Source organism: Physella acuta, unplaced genomic scaffold, assembly GCF_028476545.2.
Source record: "Physella acuta isolate Inbredline_101_S28 unplaced genomic scaffold, ASM2847654v3 ptg000019l, whole genome shotgun sequence".
Taxonomy (NCBI): Eukaryota; Metazoa; Mollusca; class Gastropoda; family Physidae; genus Physella; species Physella acuta.
In genome coordinates, this window is record NW_026731539.1 from 563,015 (window position 1) to 587,585 (window position 24,571).

At 43.9% G+C, this 24,571-nt stretch overlaps 1 protein-coding gene across 3 annotated transcripts in view; it reads left to right on the forward strand.

Moving 5' to 3' along the window:
* Positions 1 to 2,278: 2,278 nt before the first annotated feature.
* The window catches only part of LOC131939734 (uncharacterized), a 104,830-nt gene continuing 82,537 nt past the window's right edge, over positions 2,279 to 24,571 (forward strand). For 2 of the 3 annotated variants that reach the window (XM_059298221.1, XM_059298258.1), the window contains exons 1-2: positions 2,279 to 2,373; positions 3,936 to 4,093. The gene's annotated coding sequence lies outside the window, so the exon portion shown is untranslated. Of the gene's footprint in view, positions 2,374 to 3,845; positions 4,094 to 24,571 lie in introns of all 3 variants that reach the window. The other variant, XM_059298226.1, reaches the window with a different exon arrangement.

Below are 24,571 nucleotides of genomic sequence, written 5' to 3' on the forward strand. Positions count from 1 at the left end.
CCACACCCCACCCACCCCCTGACCACACCCCACCCACCCCCTGACCACACCCCACCCACCCCCTGACCACACCCCACCCACCCCTGACCTATAAGGTAGCCTCTCATGCTCACCAGCACATAAAACATGCATCACGTGATCAAGCATGGCCGCTGGCACGCTCACCTGCCGTCTGCTCACACAAAAGGTCTCGCCATTCAGTTTGTGTTTCCCGCCATGTTTCCGTCGGTTTCCGCCCAATTTAAAGGGCATTGTGTCTGGCTGGCGTGGAACGACACCAGTACTTGTAATCGAACTGTAGTGGGGGAAATAGGAAGGGATCGATATGGTCCGTATCGCTATACTACATTATTAGTTAACGAGCGTAATTTTTAAAGATAGAATAGAACGATACCAATGTGGTGCCGATACAAAGTTTGGGAATGTTTGATTCAACTTGTCTAAAGCAATGTGTAGCTTGTCTCGTCTAATGCGACGTGTACGATTGGTTCTCTATACTAAACTCTCATTACCTCACCAATCCACCTCATATCTACCTCACCCAGCCACCCCCCCCCCCCCATCTACCTCACCTCACCAACCCCTCATCCCATCCACCTCACCAACCCACCTCATCCCATCCCATCCACCTCACCAACGCACCTCATCCCATCCCATCCACACCACCAACACCTCATCCCATCCACCTCCCCAACCCACCTCATCCCATACACACCAGCAACCCCTCATCCCATCCATCTCACCAACCCATGCCCCCCCCCCCTCCCCATCTACCTGTAAACCCACACCACTAACCCATGTGTCGCCCCCCCCCCATCTACCTGTAAACCCACCTGACCAACCAATTACCACCTATTACTTGAGCTATCCCACGCTCCAATACCACACTTTACATGTCTGCTCGAACTGCATTTTTATGCTGGAGTGGAGGAATGCGATGGGAGGGTGGGGGTGGGTACAGGCAGGGGGTGGGGGTGTAAAAAAAATAGCCCACCTGTAACACGTGTTGCCAGGAGAACTGCGCAGTAGCGGTTGGTGCACGTGCACATATACTGGTGCTGTGTAAGCTGTTGTATCATCCATTGGTCAGCTGTTTGTTGTATCATCCATTGGTCAGCTGTTTGTTGTATCATCCATTGGTCAGATGTTGTATCATCCATTGGTCAGATGATTGTTGTATCATCCATTGGTCAGTTGATTGTTGTATCATCCATTGGTCAGTTGATTGTTGTATCATCCATTGGTCAGTTGATTGTTGTATCATCCATTGGTCAGCTGATTGTTGTATCATCCATTGGTCAGCTGATTGTTGTATCATCCATTGGTCAGCTGATTGTTGTATCATCCATTGGTCAGCTGCTTGTTGTATCATCTATTGGTCAGATGATTGTTGTATCATCCATTGGTCAGTTGATTGTTGTATCATCCATTGGTCAGCTGATTGTTGTATCATCCATTGGTCAGCTGATTGTTGTATCATCCATTGGTCAGCTGATTGTTGTATCATCCATTGGTCAGCTGTTTGTTGTATCATCCATTGGTCAGATGATTGTTGTATCGTCCATTGGTCAGCTGATTGTTGTATCATCCGTTGGTCAGATTATTGTTGTATCATCCATTGGTCAGCTGATTGTTGTATCATCCATTGGTCAAGTTTTTGTTGTGTCATCTTTTTGTCAACTTTTGGCAGTATCATCGATTTGTCAACTTTCTGTTAAAGTTTGGAGAATATTCATGTCGCTAATAACCAGCAAATCATTGAAATTACAAAGACCAGAATTTCGTTTTTTGTTTCACATTAAAACAACAAATGAAACATGTTGCTAATATTTAAAAATAATGTGTAGCGTTTTTTAAACTATATGTTTTAATTAGCGTTAATTAGTTCGCTAATCTGATATTATACACTTGAGTAGTATATTTATTTTTACATTGTGATCGATAACTATTTTTTAAATTTTATCATTACAACCAACGTTTATTTCCGCTATTGTTGAGTTTATCTAGCTGTGAGTTGTGTATGCAGTTTTCGATGCTATGTTTTTAATGTTTTAACCTTATATTTTTGTATTCGATTCCGCATATGTCGGTTGAAGCAGAACAAAATATCCTATTGATTAACCGTACACCTCAAACCCCCCCCCCCCTCTCTTTTCCTTCTGACCGGACAATTCACCTCGCGGGGGTTTTTTCCCCCCTCGCCTCAGCGCCTCGCTCACCGCGCAGCTGTTTTGAGCTAGGTCGCCAGGCAGGGGACGGTACTCTGTTTACATTCAGTCTTGAGTCGCGTCCCATCGGGAAGTCTCGTTCAAATATTTTCTGCACTTTGTGGACTATCGCAAATTTTTTTGGATTCCCCCCACATCACACGCTGTGAGTTGACCGGTCGTGTTGCTAGACGTGAAACAAAAAATGAAACGTGTGCCGCTGTGTTTTTTTTTATTTCCGTGTTGTGTGTTGTTTTAGACGAGTTCGATAACACACCTGATAACGTAAGCCTCTGCTAAAAATCTACGGATTAGATTAAAATTTAAGTAGTTTTTTAATGTGTTTATTTTCATTACGAGTAAATACATATAGATCTACATCTACCAACTAATACTAAATCTGTTTATACAATGTCTATTAAAGTCCGAATTTAGTTTACTTTTTCTCTTACTGGTATAGATAAAACGGTTCTGTGAAGCAGCATTCCTTTACAGCCAATATTACCATAGTAACAAGAGGATAGCATCAACATCCGGTTTCGATTTGAACATTCCGATCTTATTGATGGCGAGTTGAAAAGGTCGCGTCTTCACGTCCGGGCGTGTTATACACCTGGATTAGCCAGGTTAGTTTAACCGATCAAATTCTTCCATACCTGGATTAGCCAGGTTAGTTTAACCGATCAAATTCTTCCATACCTGGTTTAGCCAGGTTATTTTAACCGATCAAATTCTTCCATACCTGGATTAGCCAGGTTAGTTTAACCGATCAAATTCTTCCATACCTGGTTTAGCCAGGTTATTTTAACCGATCAAATTCTTCCATACCTGGATTAGCCAGGTTATTTTAACCGATCAAATTCTTCCATACCTGGATTAGCCAGGTTATTTTAACCGATCAAATTCTTCCATACCTGGATTAGCCAGGTTATTTTAACCGATCAAATTCTTCCATACCTGGATTAGCCAGGCTAGTTTAACCGATCAAATTCTTCCATACCTGGATTAGCCAGGTTATTTTAACCGATCAAATTCTTCCATACCTGGATTAGCCAGGCTAGTTTAACCGATCAAATTCTTCCATACCTGGATTAGCCAGGTTATTTTAACCGATCAAATTCTTCCATACCTGGATTAGCCAGGCTAGTTTAACCGATCAAATTCTTCCATACCTGGATTAGCCAGGTTATTTTAACCGATCAAATTCTTCCATACCTGGATTAGCCAGGTTAGTTTAACCGATCAAATTCTTCCATACCTGGTTTAGCCAGGTTATTTTAACCGATCAAATTCTTCCATACCTGGATTTTTTTATCCTTCTACCTCCACACAGCTCTACCTTAAGCTGATTTAGCTCTCACACATTTAGCTTGTCAGTGTTAGACCATGGGGTATTGGTAAAAAACTTGGGTTAGGTTTAGTTTGGTAGAGGGTTATTTTTCATATCGATACCGATCGACATGGGTGTGGTCGACAATCTTCTTTATCTTTGATTATCGATTGGGTCATCGATCAATTTATTCTGGTTCAACTTAATATTCCCTTGGTTGTTTTTCGTGTGATTATATAGCTGTTTAATTTTACGGTGCTTATAAAATACATTGACGTAAGATTCGTTTTTGCTTTAAATTAAAATAGATCGATTGAACATTTAAGTGAAACTTGTACCAACTTGATTTGTAGTAACTAGTGACTTTGTAAATTAATCTTACTTTTACCTCTTTCAAGTGGGTCACCTGTGTTCTGGATTACTCCACCGTGAAGGATACCATCTAAACCAAGTGATCTAACCCTGACAAAAATAACTAACTACCTGGATCAGTTGTGTTCTGGATTACTTTAGTGTGCAGGATACAATCTAATCCAAGTGATCTAACCAGGACAAGGTAAGTTCTTGCAGTATTACTCACGTCTGACATTTTCTAGAACTCCCCAATTACCTGACGTGCCTGCTGTAGCATACAGCACACGCCGGCCTGCACACGGCTGTGGGTTAATGAACTCACCCCACCAGGCTTGTTGTGTGGGTTGTGTGGGTTAATGAACCTCACCCTACCAGGCTTGTTGTGTGGGTTAATGAACCTCACCCCACCAGGCTTGTTGTGTGGGTTGTGTGGGTTGTGTGGGTTAATGAACCTCACCCCACCAGGCTTGTTGTGTGGGTTGTGTGGGTTGTGTGGGTTAATGAACCTCACCCTACCAGGCTTGTTGTGTGGGTTAATGAACCTCACCCCACCAGGCTTGTTGTGTGGGTTGTGTGGGTTGTGTGGGTTAATGAACCTCACCCTACCAGGCTTGTTGTGTGGGTTAATGAACCTCACCCTACCAGGCTTGTTGTGTGGGTTGTGTGGGTTGTGTGGGTTAATGAACCTCACCCCACCAGGCTTGTTGTGTGGGTTAATGAACCTCACCCTACCAGGCTTGTTGTGTGGGTTGTGTGGGTTGTGTGGGTTAATGAACTCACCCCACCAGGCTTGTTGTGTGGGTTAATGAACTCACCCCACCAGGCTTGTTGTGTGGGTTAATGAACTCACCCCACCAGGGTTGTGTGGGTTAATGAACCTCACCCCACCAGGCTTGTTGTGTGGGTTAATGAACCTCACCCCACCAGGCTTGTTGTGTGGGTTAATGAACCTCACCCCACCAGGCTTGTTGTGTGGGTTGTGTGGGTTAATGAACTCACCCCACCAGGCTTGTGTGGGTTAATGAACCTCACCCCACCAGGCTTGTTGTGTGGGTTGTGTGGGTTAATGAACCTCACCCCACCAGTCTTGTGTGGGTTAATGAACCTCACCCCACCAGTCTTGTGTGGGTTAATGAACCTCACCCCACCAGGCTTGTTGTGTGGGTTGTGTGGGTTAATGAACCTCACCCCACCAGGCTTGTTGTGTGGGTTGTGTGGGTTAATGAACTCACCCCACCAGGCTTGTGTGGGTTAATGAACTCACCCCACCAGGCTTGTGTGGGTTAATGAACTCACCCCACCAGGCTTGTTGTGTGGGTTGTGTGGGTTAATGAACCTCACCCCACCAGGCTTGTGTGGGTTAATGAACCTCACCCCACCAGGCTTGTTGTGTGGGTTGTGTGGGTTAATGAACTCACCCCACCAGGCTTGTGTGGGTTAATGAACTCACCCCACCAGGCTTGTGTGGGTTAATGAACCTCACCCCACCAGGCTTGTGTGGGTTAATGAACCTCACCCCACCAGGCTTGTTGTGTGGGTTGTGTGGGTTAATGAACTCACCCCACCAGGCTTGTGTGGGTTAATGAACTCACCCCACCAGGCTTGTTGTGTGGGTTGTGTGGGTTAATGAACTCACCCCACCAGGCTTGTGTGGGTTAATGAACCTCACCCCACCAGGCTTGTTGTGTGGGTTGTGTGGGTAGGCCTAGCTACATACGTTGGAATCTCTCTACGATACAGTTTGTCTACGACCTACTTGTAGACTTACTTAGTACCGAGTGATGGACTATCACAAGCTTGTTGTTCAAGAGGGTAGACTGAAATACAGGGGCTAGAGAAATACATTTGGAATTCTAGTGACTCTAGCCTTGCATTCCATTGATCTAGTGTCTCTTTTTAACAGTTCCGTGACTCTAGTGACTCTATCCCTACAGTCTTGTGACTCTAGTGACTCTACCCCTACAGTTTTGTGACTCTACCCCTACGGTTTTGTGACTCTACCCCTATAGTCCCGTGACTCTAGTGACTCTACCCCTACATCCCCGTGACTAGTGACTCTACCCCTACATCCCCGTGACTCTAACAGAAAGGACACGTCTAGACCTATCGGTTGCCGTGTACTTCAAGTCTCTAGCACCGTGTCACGTGCACGCACGCCGTAACGAGTGAGTACTGGCTGTGCAAACAGAACGCCACTACGAGCGTTGTCTGAGAGCTTGAGTCGACGTGTGCACATGCCACAGACTAGGTACTCACGCTAGACGTTTCAGTCCCCTCCCCCACTAGCTGTAGTATGTTAGTAGCCCCCCCCCCCCCTTTCCCTCCCACTAGCCGGAATGTGTTAATAGTCCCCAGACTAACCGGAGTGTGTTCAAAGTCTCGCTGCCTACAACTAGCCTGGGTAGACTACTCACCCTGTTTCAGTGTGTCAATAGTCCCCTTCACTAGCCGGAGTGTTCCTGCTGTTTAAGTAGCCACATCTAGTGCTAGCCAGCACTTTATTCTCTATTAGTTTACGTCCATACACCAATCACATACAGTCTTTTGTCTATGGAATTTGTATACAAGTTGTTTCTTTCATTAGCACCACCCCACACCATCTACATACTTCTCCTGATGATCAGATCTGTTATAAGCCTAGAATGTAAACAATAGATACCAAATGTATGACAGCCACACTTGTATTTGGTCTCTTCTGCTACGTAAATCGGTTAAATGTATTATAAAAATAGCTTTACCAATCAATCATTCAATGTGTACTTTTACTTTTACCTAGCTATAACAAAATTGACAACAAATTGCATTTACGTTTTTTTATCGTTAACATTTCCAGGGAGGAAAATATTTTTAGAGCAAATTCTAAAAAAAAAAAACGAATTCCTAAACAACTTTTTTTTTACTGTCAATGACTGCACTGCACTTTAAAAATTTCCTTTGTTTTCTTTCAAACCGTTTCATATTCCAGTTATTCAAAGCCACCAATCTTTTTTTTTTAAACAACCAACCTTGAAGTTTGGAACTATTTGCAACCTTACAGTGGCTAAGAGTTGTCGTTCTTGGCCCTTGAAATCCCCCCTAATCCAGCTTGCCAGTCCCAATTCTTTCACAGAATCAAGGCGCCATTAAACAAGGGACTCTACTCTCAAGTTTTTGCCGGCAATAGTTTAATATAGCCCGACGTATCGCCTCTATTGAAATGTCATTGACGTAGGGGTCGGGGTGTTTTGTATAGCACAAAGAGAACTTAATTATTCTCGCAATTATCACATACTTTAACTTAATTAAACCAAGCTATAAAATGCTGAACTGGGAAAAAAAGGCCAAATATATATATGTTTAATACAAACCTTTTAAAAAGATGACTTACAAACATTGTCATTCATATGTACTGGAGATTGCATGGAGATTTTACTTTTAAACATTCAATCATGTATTAGATTAAATGAATGTTATTTTACCATTATTTTTTCCCCCGTTCGTGCTAAGGCAGATGAAGTAGAGTTCATCTGTTTCACATACCTCGTCATATGAACGGATTGTGTGGTCAGCACTAGGCCCAACCACCTTTGCTTTCCTTAATGTTCGGATTCGAACCCAAGACTCACGGGTTAGCAGTCAAGGTATCTACCGCTAGACCACGCCGTCCCTTGAGGTGTTATAGCGATACAACTACCATTTTAAAATTTGACTGGTGTAGAAAACCGTTCATGTCCACTTTTTTTCTTTATGAGTTACTGTGAAAGCAAATGTATATTTACTTTGGTCTAATTAAACAGATTATTTTTCTTAATTACTCTATTCGAGGCCACACTTAGTCCTACTAGCTTTCAGATGGGTATTATTTTGGGAACCCAATTTTCAGCTGATTCTAAAAGTCAACTAATATTAACCCAGATTAATGACACAATAAATAACTGGCTTAGACATTCACAGATCTCAGATCCGTATCTGACGGGTCAAATGATTAGTGCCGGCTAAAAATAGATGATCTGAGTCTGGCATTAGAACATTCTTGAAGGTATCGGAAGTTGAAGTCACGAGATGCAGGTCCTGATATAGAGCTGGATGGAAAGGTCAGCTCAATATCCCCCCCCCCCCCGTCGTCCCCTACACGCCAACCTCGCACGCTAAGTTCGGCCTTCACCTTGGCATCGGTCACACGGGAACCCACAGCCCTCCCCTCCCCTCCCCCATTTAGTGACGTCAGGATGACCACAGATTCCGATGTTATTTTTAGCGCTTTGTGTTCTTCAACCCCCGTGGGTCGTATCGCCCTCCCCGTCCGTCTCCTTGTGTCGTCTGGTGTTGGTCAAGTACCCTGGGGCTCACTAGGGTAGATGCTGTAGGTCATTGTAGGTCATTGTAGGTCCTTGGACTTAGGTCTGTCCAGTGTTCTACCGCTGGGTAACACTTTTTATATCAGTGTTCTACCGCTGGGTAACACTTTTTATATAAATGTTCTACCGCTGGGTAACACTTTTTATATAAATGTTCTACCGCTGGGTAACACTTTTTATATAAATGTTCTACCGCTGGGTAACACTTTTTATATAAATGTTCTACCGCTGGGTAACACTTTTTATATAAATGTTCTACCGCTGGGTAACACTTTTTATATAAATGTTCTACCGCTGGGTAACACTTTTTATATAAATGTTCTACCGCTGGGTAACACTTTTTATATCAATGTTCTACCGCTGGGTAACACTTTTTATATCAATGTTCTACCGCTGGTTAACACTTTTTATATCAGTGTTCTACCGCTGGGTAACACTTTTTATATCAATGTTCTACCGCTGGGTAACACTTTTTATATCAATGTTCTACCGCTGGGTAACACTTTTTATATCAATGTTCTACCGCTGGTTAACACTTTTTATATCAATGTTCTACCGCTGGGTAACACTTTTTATATCAATGTTCTACCGCTGGTTAACACTTTTTATATCAATGTTCTACCGCTGGTTAACACTTTTTATATCAATGTTCTACCGCTGGGTAACACTTTTTATATCAATGTTCTACCGCTGGGTAACACTTTTTATATAAATGTTCTACCGCTGGTTAACACTTTTTATGTAAATGTTCTACCGCTGGGTAACACTTTTTATATAAATGTTCTACCGCTGGGTAACACTTTTTATATCAATGTTCTACCGCTGGTTAACACTTTTTATGTAAATGTTCTACCGCTGGGTAACACTTTTTATATCAGTGTTCTACCGCTGTTAGACACGTTCTGTATCATTATGGAGGTGCTGCTAAATAACACAGAGGTGCTGACTCCAATATAGACACACTAACTCCAATATAGACGTACTGACTCCAATATAGGCGTGCTGACTCCAATATAGACACACTAACTCCAATATAGACGTACTGACTCCAATATAGACGCACTGACTCCAATATAGACGTACTGACTACAATATAGACGTACTGACTCCAATATAGACGTACTGACTCCAATATAGACGTACTGACTCCAATATAGACGCACTGACTCCAATATAGACGCACTGACTCCAATATAGACGTACTGACTCCAATATAGACGTACTGACTCCAATATAGACGTACTGACTCCAATATAGACGTACTGACTCCAATATAGACGTACTGACTCCAATATAGACGCACTGACTCCAATATAGACGTACTGACTACAATATAGACGTACTGACTCCAATATAGACGTACTGACTCCAATATAGACGTACTGACTCCAATATAGGCGTACTGACTACAATATAGACGTACTGACTGCAATATAGACGTACTCTCCAATATAGAAGTACCGACTCTAAAATACATATACCGACTAATATAGATGTGCTTTTTATTTTATTTTAGAGGTACTGATTTAATATAGAGGTTGTGGCTTTAAAATAAAGGGTACTGACACCAAAATACAGATAGCGACTCAAGCATATTTTTTACTGACTTATGCGCATTGTCTATGAAAACAACAACTATAAACGTGATTGGTTACAGCATCCTGTATTTCCTCAATAAATTCAATGCTTGCCACAACTAGTATTGATTCCAATCATCGTGTTAATATCTGCAATATTTGATGGGAATCGATAACTTGTAACATGATATGACGTGATATTACAATTTGTTATCACGATAATAACAGCCATTTTCAGAACCGCGTTATTCATTCCATACCCCTTTCTTTCCACATACTTCACCGACACCCCCCCACGCATATAGTTCGGCTTTTTATTCCAAACTGTTTTATTGAAAGATTCCAACACTTGCACACTTCCGGTTTAATCCAATTTAGATCCTTCCAGAACGCCCGCATCGTCCAGCGTTCTTTTATATGCAGCCCCAATTTTATTCTTTGTTTAACGTCCCGACATTGGCAGGTTCCGACAACATACACCATCACTAGCAGGTTCCCACAACCTACACCATCACTAGCAGGTTTCCACAACCTACACCACCACTAGCAGGTTCCCACAACCTACACCACTAGCAGGTTCTGACAACCTACAACACCACTAGCAGGTTCCCACAACCTACACCACCACTAGCAGGTTCCCACAACCTACACCACCACTAGCAGGTTCCCACAACCTACACCACTAGCAGGTTCTGACAACCTACACCACCACTAGCAGGCTCCCACAACCTACACCACCACTAGCAGGTTCCCACAACCTACACCACCATTAGCAGGTTCCCACAACCTACACCACCACCAGCAGGTTCCCACAACCTACACCACCATTAGCAGGTTCCCACAACCTACACCACCACCAGCAGGTTCCCACAACCTACACCACCATTAGCAGGTTCCCACAACCTACACCACCACCAGCAGGTTCCCACAACCTACACCACCATTAGCAGGTTTCCACAACCTACACCACCACCAGCAGGTTCCCACAACCTACACCACCACTAGCAGGTTCCAGCAGGTTCCCACAACCTACACCACCACTAGCAGGTTCCCACAACCTACACCACCATTAGCAGGTTTCCAACACCTACACCACCACTAGCAGGTTCACACAACTTACACCACCACTAGCAGGTTCACACAACCTACACCATCACTAGCAGGTTCTGACAACCTACACCACCACTTGTAGGTTCCCACAACCTACACCATCACTAGCAGGTTCCCACAACCTACACCACCACTTGTAGGTTCCCACAACCTACACCATCACTATCAGGTTCCCTCAACCTACACCACCATTAGCAGGTTCTGACAACCTACACCACCACTTGTAGGTTCCCACAACCTACACCATCACTAGCAGGTTCTGACAACCTACACCACCACTTGTAGGTTCCCACAACCTACACCATCACTAGCAGGTTCCCACAACCTACACCACCACTTGTAGGTTCCCACAACCTACACCACCACTATCAGGTTCCCTCAACCTACACCACCATTAGCAGGTTCTGACAACCTACACCACCACTTGTAGGTTCCCACAACCTACACCATCACTAGCAGGTTCTGACAACCTACACCACCACTTGTAGGTTCCCACAACCTACACCATCACTAGCAGGTTCCCACAACCTATACCACCACTTGTAGGTTCCCACAACCTACACCATCACTAGCAGGTTCTGACAACCTACACCACCACTTGTAGGTTCCCACAACCTACACCACCACTATCAGGTTCCCACAACGTACACCATCACTAGCAGGTTTCCACAACCTACACCACCAGCAGGTTTCCACAACCTACACCACCCTAAGCAGGTTCCCACAACCTACACCACCACTAGCAGGTTCCCACAACCTACACCATCACTAGCAGGTTTCCACAACCTACACCACTAGCAGGTTTCCACAACCTACACCATCACTAGCAGGTTCCCACAACCTACACCACTAGCAGGTTCCCACAACCTACACCACAACTACCAGGTTCACACAACCTACACCACCACTAGCAGGTTTCCACAACCTACACCACCACTAGCAGGTTCCCACAACCTACACCACCACTAGCAGGTTCTCACAACCTACACCACCACCAGCAGGTTTCCACAACCTACACCACCAGCAGGTTCCCACAACCTACACCACCAGCAGGTTTTGACAACCTACACCACCACTAGCAGGTTCCCACAACCTACACCACCACTAGCAGGTTCCCACAACCTACACCACCACTAGCAGGTTCCCACAACCTACACCACTAGCAGGTTCCCACAACCTACACCACCACTAGCAGGTTCCCACAACCTACACCACCACTAGCAGGTTCTGACAACCTACACCACCACTTGTAGGTTCCCACAACCTACACCACCACTAGCAGGTTCCCACAACCTACACCACTAGCAGGTTCCCACAACCTACACCACCACTAGCAGGTTCCCACAACCTACATCACCACTAGCAGGTTCTGACAACCTACACCACCACTAGCAGGTTCCCACAACCTACACCACTATTAGCAGGTTCCCACAACCTACACCACCAGCAGGTTTTGACAACCTACACCACTAGCAGGTTTCGACAACCTACACCACTAGCAGGTTCCCACAACCTACACCACCAGCAGGTTTTGACAACCTACACCACCACTAGCAGGTTTCCACAACCTACACCACCAGCAGGTTTCCACAACCTACACCACTAGCAGGTTTCGACAACCTACACCACCAGCAGGTTCCCACAACCTACACCACCAGCAGGTTTCCACAACCTACACCACTAGCAGGTTTCGACAACCTACACCACCACTAGCAGGTTCCCACAACCTACACCACAACTAGGTTTTGACAACCTACACCACCAGCAGGTTTTGACAACCTACACCACTAGCAGGTTTTGACAACCTACACCACCAGCAAGTTTTGACAACCTACACCACCAGCAGGTTTTGACAACCTACAACCTATATTGCCATAGCCCATCTATAGCCAGCTGGCCCGCTAATGTATTCCGAAAAGAAATTGAAATTGATCCGAAACTTTTCTCGAATAGTAAAATCTGACCGACGTGAGTCATGAAGAAATATTGGGGATGGGGGTGGGGTGCTAGAAGGGGGTGAGTGCGATGGTTTGATTGTTCGTTTCACATTTGTGGATGTGATGGAATGATCTGTGTGATGGATAGTTTCTGGGGGTGGGCGCTAGGGACGGCCAGGACATGGGGGGGGGGGGGGAGTATTGATTCTTTTTTATGAGAATTTATTCCTCAAGTGTTTGCCGTACAATTTGGCTAGGGCCATTTGGCAGTGCAAGTTTCGTCAAGCACGAGTCACGTGGTTCCCGTATCGATTCGCACGCTAGAGGAAGTGGAACCGTTTTGTGTGGAGGAAGGTCAGGAACTAATCTGGCTATAGCAACCTGGAAATGTGGAACAAACTTAACAAAGCAACAACTCATAGAAACAACAACAGGAGATGTAGAACAAACTTAACAAAGCAAGAACTCATAGAAACAACAACAGGAGATGTAGAACAAACTTAACAAAGCAAGAACTCATAGAAACAACAACAGGAGATGTAAAACAAACTTAACAAAGCAAGAACTCATAGAAACAACAACAGGAGATGTAGAACAAACTTAACAAAGCAAGAACTCATAGAAACAACAACAGGAGATGTAGAACAAACTTAACAAAGCAAGAACTCATAGAAACAACAACAGGAGACGTAGAACAAACTTAACAAAGCAAGAACTCATAGAAACAACAACAGGAGATGTAGAACAAACTTAACAAAGCAAGAACTCATAGAAACAACATCAGGAGATGTAGAACAAACTTAACAAAGCCAGAACTCATAGAAACAACAACAGGAGATGTAGAACAAACTTAACAAAGCAAGAACTCATAGAAACAACAACAGAAGATGTGGAACAAACTTAACAAAGCAAGAACTCATAGAAACAACAACAGGGGTTCCCTGACAAGCAACAGTTAACAAAGCAACAATATAAAGAATCAACACCACCTGACAGACAGACACACCAACAAACTAAGACAATGAGCATGCAAGCCTGCACTTTAAATTATACCAAGTTAGTTGAGCGAGGATAACTTTGATGTCATACTCTACCAGTAGATCTACTTGCAGCAGGACCACACGTTCCCTACCACATTATCAGTGCTGCCCCCTGGTGTTAGCCAATAATAACGGAGATCGGAAGCTGTTTGGCCGCCATGTTGATCTCCCGCTGTATTTAAAAAAAAAATGCTGCTATAATTTGATGTTATGATTACCTACTCTATGCTGTAATAGAATAATTTGTCGGACACCTACATTAGTGTAGATCAGGGGTTCCCAACCTTTTTTTTACTCTAGAGCACATTCTAAAATATCGGTAGGGTGGCGGGCACCACCTATTTTAAATCGACAAACTCCTTCCAGAGGCGTAGCGACCCTTCCCGTCACCCGGGGACAAAACTTTCGATTTGCCCCCCCCCCCCCGCTCAAACTTTCGATTTGCACCCCCCCCCCCCCCTCAAATTTTCGATTTGCAACCCCCCCCCCCTCAAACTTTCGATTTCCATCCCCTTCCACCTTTCAATATTATTTATGAAAAAAATTCTGTCTCTGTCGAATAGTGAGAGGCGGGCACATACGAATCGTTCGGCGGGCGCCATGGAGCCCGCGGGCACGGGGTTGGGAACCCCTGGTGTAGATGTTAGTGTAGTTGCCTATGTAAAGAAAATAACGATCATTGTATAAGGGTATGGCGATCTTTATGTAAAGGACGCACGGCCTATGACTGCTTCAGTCAGCACACGGTCGATGATTGCCGCAGTCATACAGTCAGCACACGGTCGATGACTGCACCAATATACCAAGCTGAGGTCATATGAATAATGAATCCGACAAGATCGTGTCCAGAAGAAACTTGTCCCAACATTTCTCCCACACCAGCGGGGTGTTGGGTCTTAGGGGAAATGTATACAATCATTTCTCCATCGGCTGTATCACTGGGGCTGTCTGCTATAAATGTCATTAGCAGAAGAGGATCTCCACCCCTCAAATGTCATTTGCTGAAGAGGATCTACATCCTACAAATGTCATTTGTTTAAGAGGATCCCATCTTACAAATGTAATTTCCTAAAGAAGATCTTTGTCTTACAAATGTCATTTGTTGAAGAGGATCCCATCTTAAAATGTCAGGTGAATTGATTTTTAATTACGGGAATTAAAAAAAATTGCCAAATTATGTCTAAATGACACCAAGACATTTTTTCCTGATTTACATATGTCATCAAAAAAAGCTTGATCAAGATCTGAACCAGCACGTTCATGTACACGTGAGTGCTAGAGCTAGATCTGAACCATGATGATACATGTCTTAGAATGGACAGCCAGATGTTCATTCAGACAGATTTAACAACTCACAAATCCCAAAGCTCATATCTACATGTCCACATGTTAAGAGATTCATGTTCGATAACCCTCTACCAGATGCTGTTACAATTCTCGTCTAGTCCACTCAATGGTATAGGTAGTCGCTGGTTGGCATGTGTTTCTAGTGTTTCTATGAAAACTACTCATTAGCTTCTCCTATCAATGCTTCTAGCATCAAGTTCAAAGTTTAACTGAAGCAATGAAAGCTGTCCTCATATCTACATAGATGCCTACCCCTGCGACCTAAGCAGGAACAGTCATACCTAAATTGAGGAGTTTCAAGCAAAAAAGAGGAACATGCGCGCAGATGAAACTTTACTAAGCCGAAAATAAATAATTAAAATAAGTCTTTTGACATCATACACAGTAGAAACAAAATGTGTTCCTCTATGTACGCTTCTAGCACCACGTTCAATGTGTTCTTCTATGTATGCTTCTAGCATCAAGTTCAATGTGTTCTCCTATGTAGGTATGCTTCTAGCACCACGTTCAAAGTTCGACCTTAGAAACGAAAGGTGTCCTCCTATATATGCTTCTAGCATCATGTTCAAAGATTGAATGAAGAAACGAAAGCTCATCTATTCTTGAAGCAGCCCTCTGACGAATCAGCCCCTGCATGTACCGTGTTTGTTTTCCCTAGCATTATCTCCAGCCTCTAGCACTGGGCACCAGCCATGTCCCCCACCCATGTCCCCCACCCACAGGAAAACAAATAAACCCCACCAGCTTCTTGTTTCATAGACGACTGTTTCTGGCCTTGAACTTTGACCTACCCATTCATCCTACCCTTGCTTTAAATAGCTCCACGTGTTGTTTTGTTTACGTCTCAGTGAATTCGGTTGGCTTAAACGGCAGGCTAAACGATGCAGGTTTTATGGCTAAACGGCTACACTGCATCACATGACTAAATGGCTATATTCCAGCTACTGCCTGAATAACCATACACCAAACACTGGCTTAATGGCTATATTCCAGCCACTGCCTGAATAACCATACACCAAACACTGGCTTAATGGCTATATTCCAGCCACTGCCTGAATAACCATACACCAAACACTGGCTTAATGGCTATATTCCAGCCACTGCCTGAATAACCATACGCCAAACTCTGGCTAAATGGCTATATTCCAGCTACTGCCTGAATAACCATACGCTAAACCCTGACTAAATGGCTATATTCCAGCTACTGCCTGAATAACCATACGCTAAACCCTGACTAAATGGCTATACAACCATTGGTTAAATGATTATACTTCAATTCCTATCTAAATGCTATATATTCCACCCATTGGCTAAATGACGCTACTCATCTAAGTGGGCCAGGATAAGTGTATGGGCCAGGATTATGGGCCCGGATAAGTGTATGGGCCAGGATAAGTGTATGGGCCAGGATAATTGTATTGGACATAATAAGTGTATTGGCCAGGATTATGGGCCCGGATAAGTGTATGGGCCATGATAAGTGTATGGACCAGGATAAGTGTATGGGCCAGGATAAGTGTATGGGCCAGGATAAGTGTATGAGCCAGGATAAGTGTATGGGCCCGGATAAGTGTATGGGCCATGATAAGTGTATGGGCCAGGATAAGTGTATGGACCAGGATAAGTGTATGGGCCAGGATAAGTGTATGGGCCAGGATAAGTGTATGGGCCAGGATAAGTGTATGGGCCAGGATAAGTGTATGGGCCAGGATAAGTGTATGGGCCAGGATAAGTGTACTGGCCAGGATAAGTGTACGGGCCAGGATAAGTGTACGGGCCAGGATAAGTGTACGGGCCAGGATAAGTGTACGGGCCAGGATAAGTGTACGGGCCAGGATAAGTGTATGGGCCAGGATAAGTGTATGGCCCAGGATAGGTGTATGGGCCAGGATGACTACATCAAACGGAGCCACCAGGTGCTGGCCCAGACAAAATGGCCCTAGAATAAGATTACCCCCGGCATAGACGTCATTGAAAAAATAAATTCAAGTGGATGCTTACATCAAACGGCTTTTGTTTACCTGCCTTTCGAAATGACTTACCTTTTCGTATTTGCCCGTCTTCATAAGTTCAAAGTTCGTTTGATCTGAAATTTGGTTGATGTTTAAATTAACACATTCATTTCAGTTTTCTGGAATAAAAAAAATGTGTATATGGTCTGATTGTATTATATTAGTGATATAAAACATAGTTGGTGTCTAGTTAACCTGCTCGTTTACAACTCTAGTAGCCGTGGGTTCGAATCCCATACGATGAACAAGCTTGTGGGCTTAGAAAATAAACAGGCGTGAACAAGTGTACACTGGAGGCTGGGGGCTGTTCGGTAACACGGTACTTCACACATGGTGAAAGGTCCCATCAAATTGTTAAATGTCCCATCAAATGGTTCAAGGTCCTATCAAATGGTTGACGGTCCTATCAAATTGTTGAAGGTCCCATCAATTGGTTGACGGTCCCATCAAATTGTTGAAGGTCCTATCAAATTGTTATAGGTCCCAGCAACATCTCCTCCCTATTCTAACCACCAGTATCTGGCCAGCTGTCCACCTGATGTGGTCCGTGACTTACCTGACAACTGATCAAGTTGGTTTGTTCTGTCAGGTGACCTCGTGCTATTGTTTGGGTTGTAACCCCTTTATTTACTCTTTAAATTACTTTCAGCCCGCCCTCAACTCAACCATTATTATTAGAATAAAGTGCTAGAATTTTCTAATTCACCGTCCACCCCTTCTTATTTTAATAGTGTTGTGATTACCTCTTCCTCTAGCTTACTCTCACCCCCCTCCACAATCCCACTCACCCAACCCCACACAGCCAACCCCACACATCCAACCCCACACATCCAACCCCACACAGCCAACCCCACACAGCCAACCCCACACATCCAACCCCACACATCCAACCCCACACAGCCAACCCCACACATCCAACCCCACACAGCCAACCCCACACAGCCAACCCCACACATCTAACCCCACACATCTAACCCCACACATCTAACCCCACACAGCCAACCCCACACAGCCAACCCCTCTCAGCCAACCCAACTCAGCCAACCCCTCCAAGCCAACCCCTCCACTGTAACTCCCCTACACCACCAGCGACCACAAAAGCCGTGTTTTTCTGCATAACTATGTACATTTGTATGCAGCCGATCGTGAAACAGCTGTCTGTATACCTCGGAGAGGGGGGTGGGGGGAGAGGTCAACTATACCAGGAGTATGCAAAGCTGGGGGGGGGGGGGGGGGTCAATTATACGAGAGGTATTGATCGCTTACAACTTGGCGAGTACGTTTACGCTACGGTTTACTCACTCGGCTGCTTACGTCTTAGTCAGCTGTAAACACGTACCCAGCATGTGTTGGCGTCAGTGTGTGTGGTGCGGGGGGTGAATATATGTTTTATGTCTCGGTGGTGTTTTGACTGGTATATTTAGCTAGCATGTAACTTGTAAGTTAATGAATGGGCGGGTAGTGTTTTGTTAGTAACACTTGGGCTAGCTTTACAATGTTGGGCAACAACATATGGGGAGAACTGAAGTAACCAAGGGATAGTTGAGTGAACCAGGATATGTATATGAGCTATGATACGTGTACCGTAATTAGTGTATGAGCTAGGATATCTGTATGTTCCAGAATAAGTATATGAGTCAGCATAACAACAGGGTAGTCATATGAGTCAGTAAATGGTATCAGCCAAGTAAAATGTGTGTTTGGTACACCATCGATGATTCACACTTGACCAGCTATAAATTAACAGTTTGAATAAAACGTCGATGATGTATAGAACAGTTGAAGCCCCCCCCCCCTCACCACACCTCCCTTTGAACCATACGATGTGTCTGTGTATTCTGTCTACATGTATGTGTTACCTGTCTGCGTATGTCCCTTTTTCACATGTTTGTCTTTCAGTGTAAACTAATTTGCTGTCTGTAAACTAATTTGCTGTCTGTAAACTTATTATGGTCTGTCTATGTAAACTATTTACACTGTGTCTATATAAATTAATTGTCTATTTCTCTGTCTAAACTGTGTATATGTCTATACTGTCTGTCTGTTTCAACTCTTTATCTGTCTATATAAACTAATTGTATATCTGTCTGTCTAAACTGTGTCTATAAAAATTGTCTTCTCTGTCAGTGTAAACTAATTGCCTCTCCGTATAAACTCTGTGTGTGTAAACTATTAGTCTGTCTCTACTCTCTGCTAAGAACCTTATAGCCTGCTCATCCCGTCCATGCTATAACTGGTCTGTAACTGGTCTATTAACCTCCCAACTCTTAACTCACATACCTGCCCGTCACGAGGCACCGAATGCCGTCATTACTTCCTGTCTTAAACCTCTAGAGACTCACCTGTACCCAGTTCTTTTCTTCCCCTCTAACTCAGATAATTGATGGGAAGAATTCCCACAGCCAACCTGGCACAATCTATAATTACACGTTTGAACCTGGCCAGGATTTTTCCCGCGTGTCGGCCAGGTGTGGTTAGATTAGAAACCAAATCTTCCACCCTCGCGAGTAAATAAATATGTTTAAACCTCGCATTTTTAAGCCCTTGTTCCCACGATATTTTAACTAGAGTAATTCACGACTCAACACTGAGTTTCTTTTTGATGCGTGTAAAAACAAATAATCAGCACATAGAAGGTGTGTTGACTTCAGTTTAGTATTTTATATTGGGTATCATACACTAAAGAGACAAACATGACATTGGTCATTCCAATTATCTTATGTGACTATTGTCACCCCCTGAATGAGTAAACTTAATGAATGCACCCCCTCCCCACCCCTGCTATTTGTTGTGATCTATGTGTTGTGATCTCCCTTGTACCCTGTGTTTCAACAATTGAGTGATCTCCCCTCAGGCCCTATTTACAGACTTACACTACACCACCCTGTAAACATATCCTGTGATGTTGTGGGTGGATTGGGGTGAAGGTGGAGGAGGGATAGGATGGATTTATGTACACACTTACACAAATTACCTCTAGTGCCCCTTTTTGTGTACACACATTAATTATGACGTCACGGCTCTTGTTTCCTGTTGGAAGCACACACACACACACACACACTAAAGCTTATTTGCTTAAAATTACTCATGACGTGTGTGATACAGATAAAACCCATGTTTATGAATCGTCTCCCTCAGCACTGTCCACAATACACCTAGTAAATGACGTCATAACACTCGGTACACCTGGATGACCTCTAACTCAAGAATATATGTCTACAGCTGCACAGACAAGACATATAACACGGATTATGACGTACTAATACTAATACAAGGCTGCACTTAAATAAAACTTCCGGGGTGGGGGGGGGGGGAGTGACGCACATAAAATACCCTGGGACGGACACTGGTTGAAGCATATATTTTCTAGATCTCTATAAGATATTTTTTTATTTCTTTCCATTTCGTGGGTAATGTTGACGATGGACAGTGATCAAATATCGATGAATTGATTAATTGTACAGGGAGCTGTGTGTGGAGGTTGGGTTATTTATGTTTCTCTGTCGCCTGTAGGTACACACTGAAGAGAGCAACACACATACGCGCGCTCGCACACACATACACACAAAGTATATTATATATATATATATATATATATATATATATATATATATATTATATATATCCTGTGCGTATGGAGATACAATTAATTACAGATTCTCTTCAAATAATGTGCGCGACTAAAGACATAAAACGCCTAACGTAAGAACGTATGCAAGATAAAACGAGTATCCCCCCCCCCCCCCTCACACACACACACTCCAAGTTTTAATTTTGCCATGACAACAAACATGGCGGCCCAGTAATTGAATAATGTTGGTGTCTTGTGTAATCAGCTCACACCCGAGTAACCTCCCTTGCCCCCATTTACCCCCAGCTGTAAATCTGTGCAGACAGCTCTGTGATGCTGCTCTCTCTCTGGTTGCCGGCTGTCATTAACACGTTAACCCTTTAACACCCGCTATTGCAGTAGATTCTTGTAGAAACAAAAAAAGACTTTAAAGGATATGGTATGCATCACTACAAATATTCTTCTTCCTGGTCAGTGTATAGGTCTTTGATTCTCTGAGATTTGGAGGTCTCTCAGGTGTCGGCGTGGTGGGGTAGGTAAGGCTCATTAGTTGCTAAACCGAAAACTTCCGAGTTCGAACCGTCAAGGGGGTGGGGGGATAGAGGCTCTATAGCTGTAGAAAGCAAATCCAGAAAGAAAAGCTAGCTAAAATCGGAGTCTATATTGGGCATAACATGTTGCTTAATTGTGCTGGAGGAAATCCCTTCCAATATTACACTCTAGAACAAAGAAGAAGGATGCCTCTGTCCTCTGATAATTATAGCTGTTTTCTTAGATTGTTTGCCGTATGGGTAGTTTTAAAATGTACCAAGTTAGAGTTCCTGTCTGCCAGAAATACTTAAAAAAAGGTTTGAGGTGGAAGAAGATCAGTTTCAAAGTTTCAAGTTTAGTTACTGTTTCTTGTCCAATTGTTTGAATGATCACACGACACATGTATTTACCAGTGCCATTTGCCCATATGTTTTTATTTGTCACATCTAGGCAGGCTTTTGCTCACAATGTGGCTATCTTTTTTTTCTTGTAAAGCTGCGATCCAGTAATAATGGGTAAAACAGTTACCGAGTCCTTATGGGCGTGGCCAAACCTACAGTTAGTGTAATATTCCCTTTTAATTTAGCACACGTACACTCACTGCCAAGTCAACAGCAAACTACAATACTAATTTAAATTAGCACGAGAGTACAGACACATATGTATACAACAATACCGCTTTATGTTTATAACGCTGGATAATTGTTTAGATTAGCCATGTCAATGGTCAACAACTAAAAAATGCATGGTTTACGCATTCTTACCCCCCTTGTTTACTGTCTGAGTACATGGCTGTTATTTCCATCTGTCAACACCTGCGTCCAATTTGTTTTGATCCATTTCTCTCAGGAAAGACCCATTTGATAGAGGGGGTGTCAGGATACGCAGGTACCTATTATCCTGGAGTAATTGGATTATCTGAAAATTGAAACTGTTGAATGGAATATCATTTACCTCCCCCCGCCCCCCGCCCTGATAGCGGGGTGTCGCTGGGCGGCCACGAGATTAAAGTCATTTCTCGCGTCATCAGGCGTGCTGATTGCCGCCCGGGGCGGTGCTGGTGGGGGATCAGAAGACGGGTGTCACGTGACCTGGTTGAACCTACCGCTTGTCGCATACCGAGTCAGCTGTTTTAATTTGTCAGGTAATTGCTGATGTTTTTTTTTGTGATTTTAGATGAGACTTTTTTCGCTTATCCTCTGTGTTTTTAATAGCTGTTTGATTTATTCACATAACACCTGTTTTAATAACTGACGTCACAACTGTGTTATTTATGACGTAACAACTGTTAACCCGAGTGACGTTACAGCTGTTTAATGAGTGACGTAAATGCTGCGTCAAATTGTGACAGTGTAAGGTAGTTGCGTGCCTTACATTGTCAGTGAATCTGATGATTGTTCTACACCCTATCCCATACCACTGTCAGTACTGGAACAAGTACTGGAACAAGTACGGCCTCTGCTGGTGCTATCCGAATTCGCTTGGTATTACAATAATACAGCAGTGCCGGTGCTCAAGGTGAGGCGAATTTGGTCAAGACCCTAAGAAACCTTTCTTTTACCCTAACCAATATTTACGTCCTCCTAACATGCCATAGTTGTATGCATGACTCAGGTTTAGAATCCCCCCCCCCCCCAACACACACCACCCTTCACTCTACGTGCGTGTAAGACAGTCAGAAGTAAACAAGCAATTAGCGCAAGAACTGTCACATGCACCAAATCCTCTAATCAGGTAACAAAATGTACACCCCCCCCCATTAGCCGCCTCTAAACCAACCATACACCAAGACCCAGTGAGTGACGACCCACTAGCCAAAGCAGTGATAACAACACATCTACATCTATACAAGTACGAGAAAAATGGCCCGTTGAGGAAGGATACACCGGGCGCTAGGTTGATAGTGCTGTCTCTTTTCTCTAAACTAAAACCAACCCACCCCCCCCCCCCCACACACACCACCCCCCCACCCCACCCCACCCCACCCCACACACCACCCCCGCCCCAACCCCACCCACCCCACCCCACCCACCCACCCCCACCCCACCCACCCACCCACCCCCACCCCCACCCACCCACCCCCACCCCACCCCCCCCCCACCCCCACCCCCAAAAAAACATGTCTACCGTCCCAATTAAACGAAATATAATTATATACTTTTTCCAGTGTCCGCCCCCTCCCCGAAAATTCTACCCCCGCCCCCGAAAATTTCAAGTACCCCCCACCCCTCTCCGGGGAGGAAAAAGTCTGAAAGAAACACTGGTGTCGCGCTTAGCCACTACGCGAAGAATTGCATTAAAGAAATTGCGAGAAAACCACTTTTTAGATTAGACACATTAATTAGGCGGTAATTTTATTATAGAGTATCGATGAGGAAATTTCTTTTGAGTTGGGGAGGGGGGGGGGGGGGGCTCAGACGTTCTTACGCGGGGGTGGGGCTTCGCCCCTACCCGAAGAATTATATGCAAGAAACTCTTCACGCAAACCATTTAGATTAGACAAAATTTCCTTTTTTTCAATGTTTACGCGAGAATCAATGACGTCATATTACTGTGTGCACTCTCTGGTTTGAGATTATGTTCTACTCTATGCTAAATGTGTCGACGTCATATTTCGTTTTCGTTTTACTGTGAAGGTTTTTAATTTCCTTGTCTTTTCTTTAGAGCGTTCTTGTCAGATAGATAGATAGAGAGACAGCGAAACTATTATTATAGAGATGGAACATGGCCGTAGTAAGCTTTAGCTCAGACCTTTAGTTATATGAGCTTAAAACAGATGTGCTGTTATACCAACGTTGGTTTATGCTATCAGCTGATTCAATTGATCTTGGTAAGTGGGTCAGAAGGTTAAGATGGTCAGTAGGTCACTAGGCTGAGTTGGTCACTGATTAAGTTGGTCACTGATTAAGTTGGTCAGTAGGTTAAGTTGGTCAGTAGGTTAAGATGGTCAGTAGGTCAAGTTGGTCAATAGGTTACTAGGCTGAGTTGGTCAATGATTAAGTTGGTCAGTTGGTTAAGTTAATCGGTAGATTAAGTTGGTCAGTAGATTAGGTTGGTCAGAAGGTTTAGTTCGTCAATGATTAAGTTGGTCAGTTGGTTAAGTTAATCAGTAGGTTACTAGGCTGAGTTGGTCAATGATTAAGTTGGTCAGAAGGTTGAGTTGGTCACTAGGCTGTGTTTGTCAGTGTCTAAGTTGGCCGGTAGATTAAGTTGGTCAG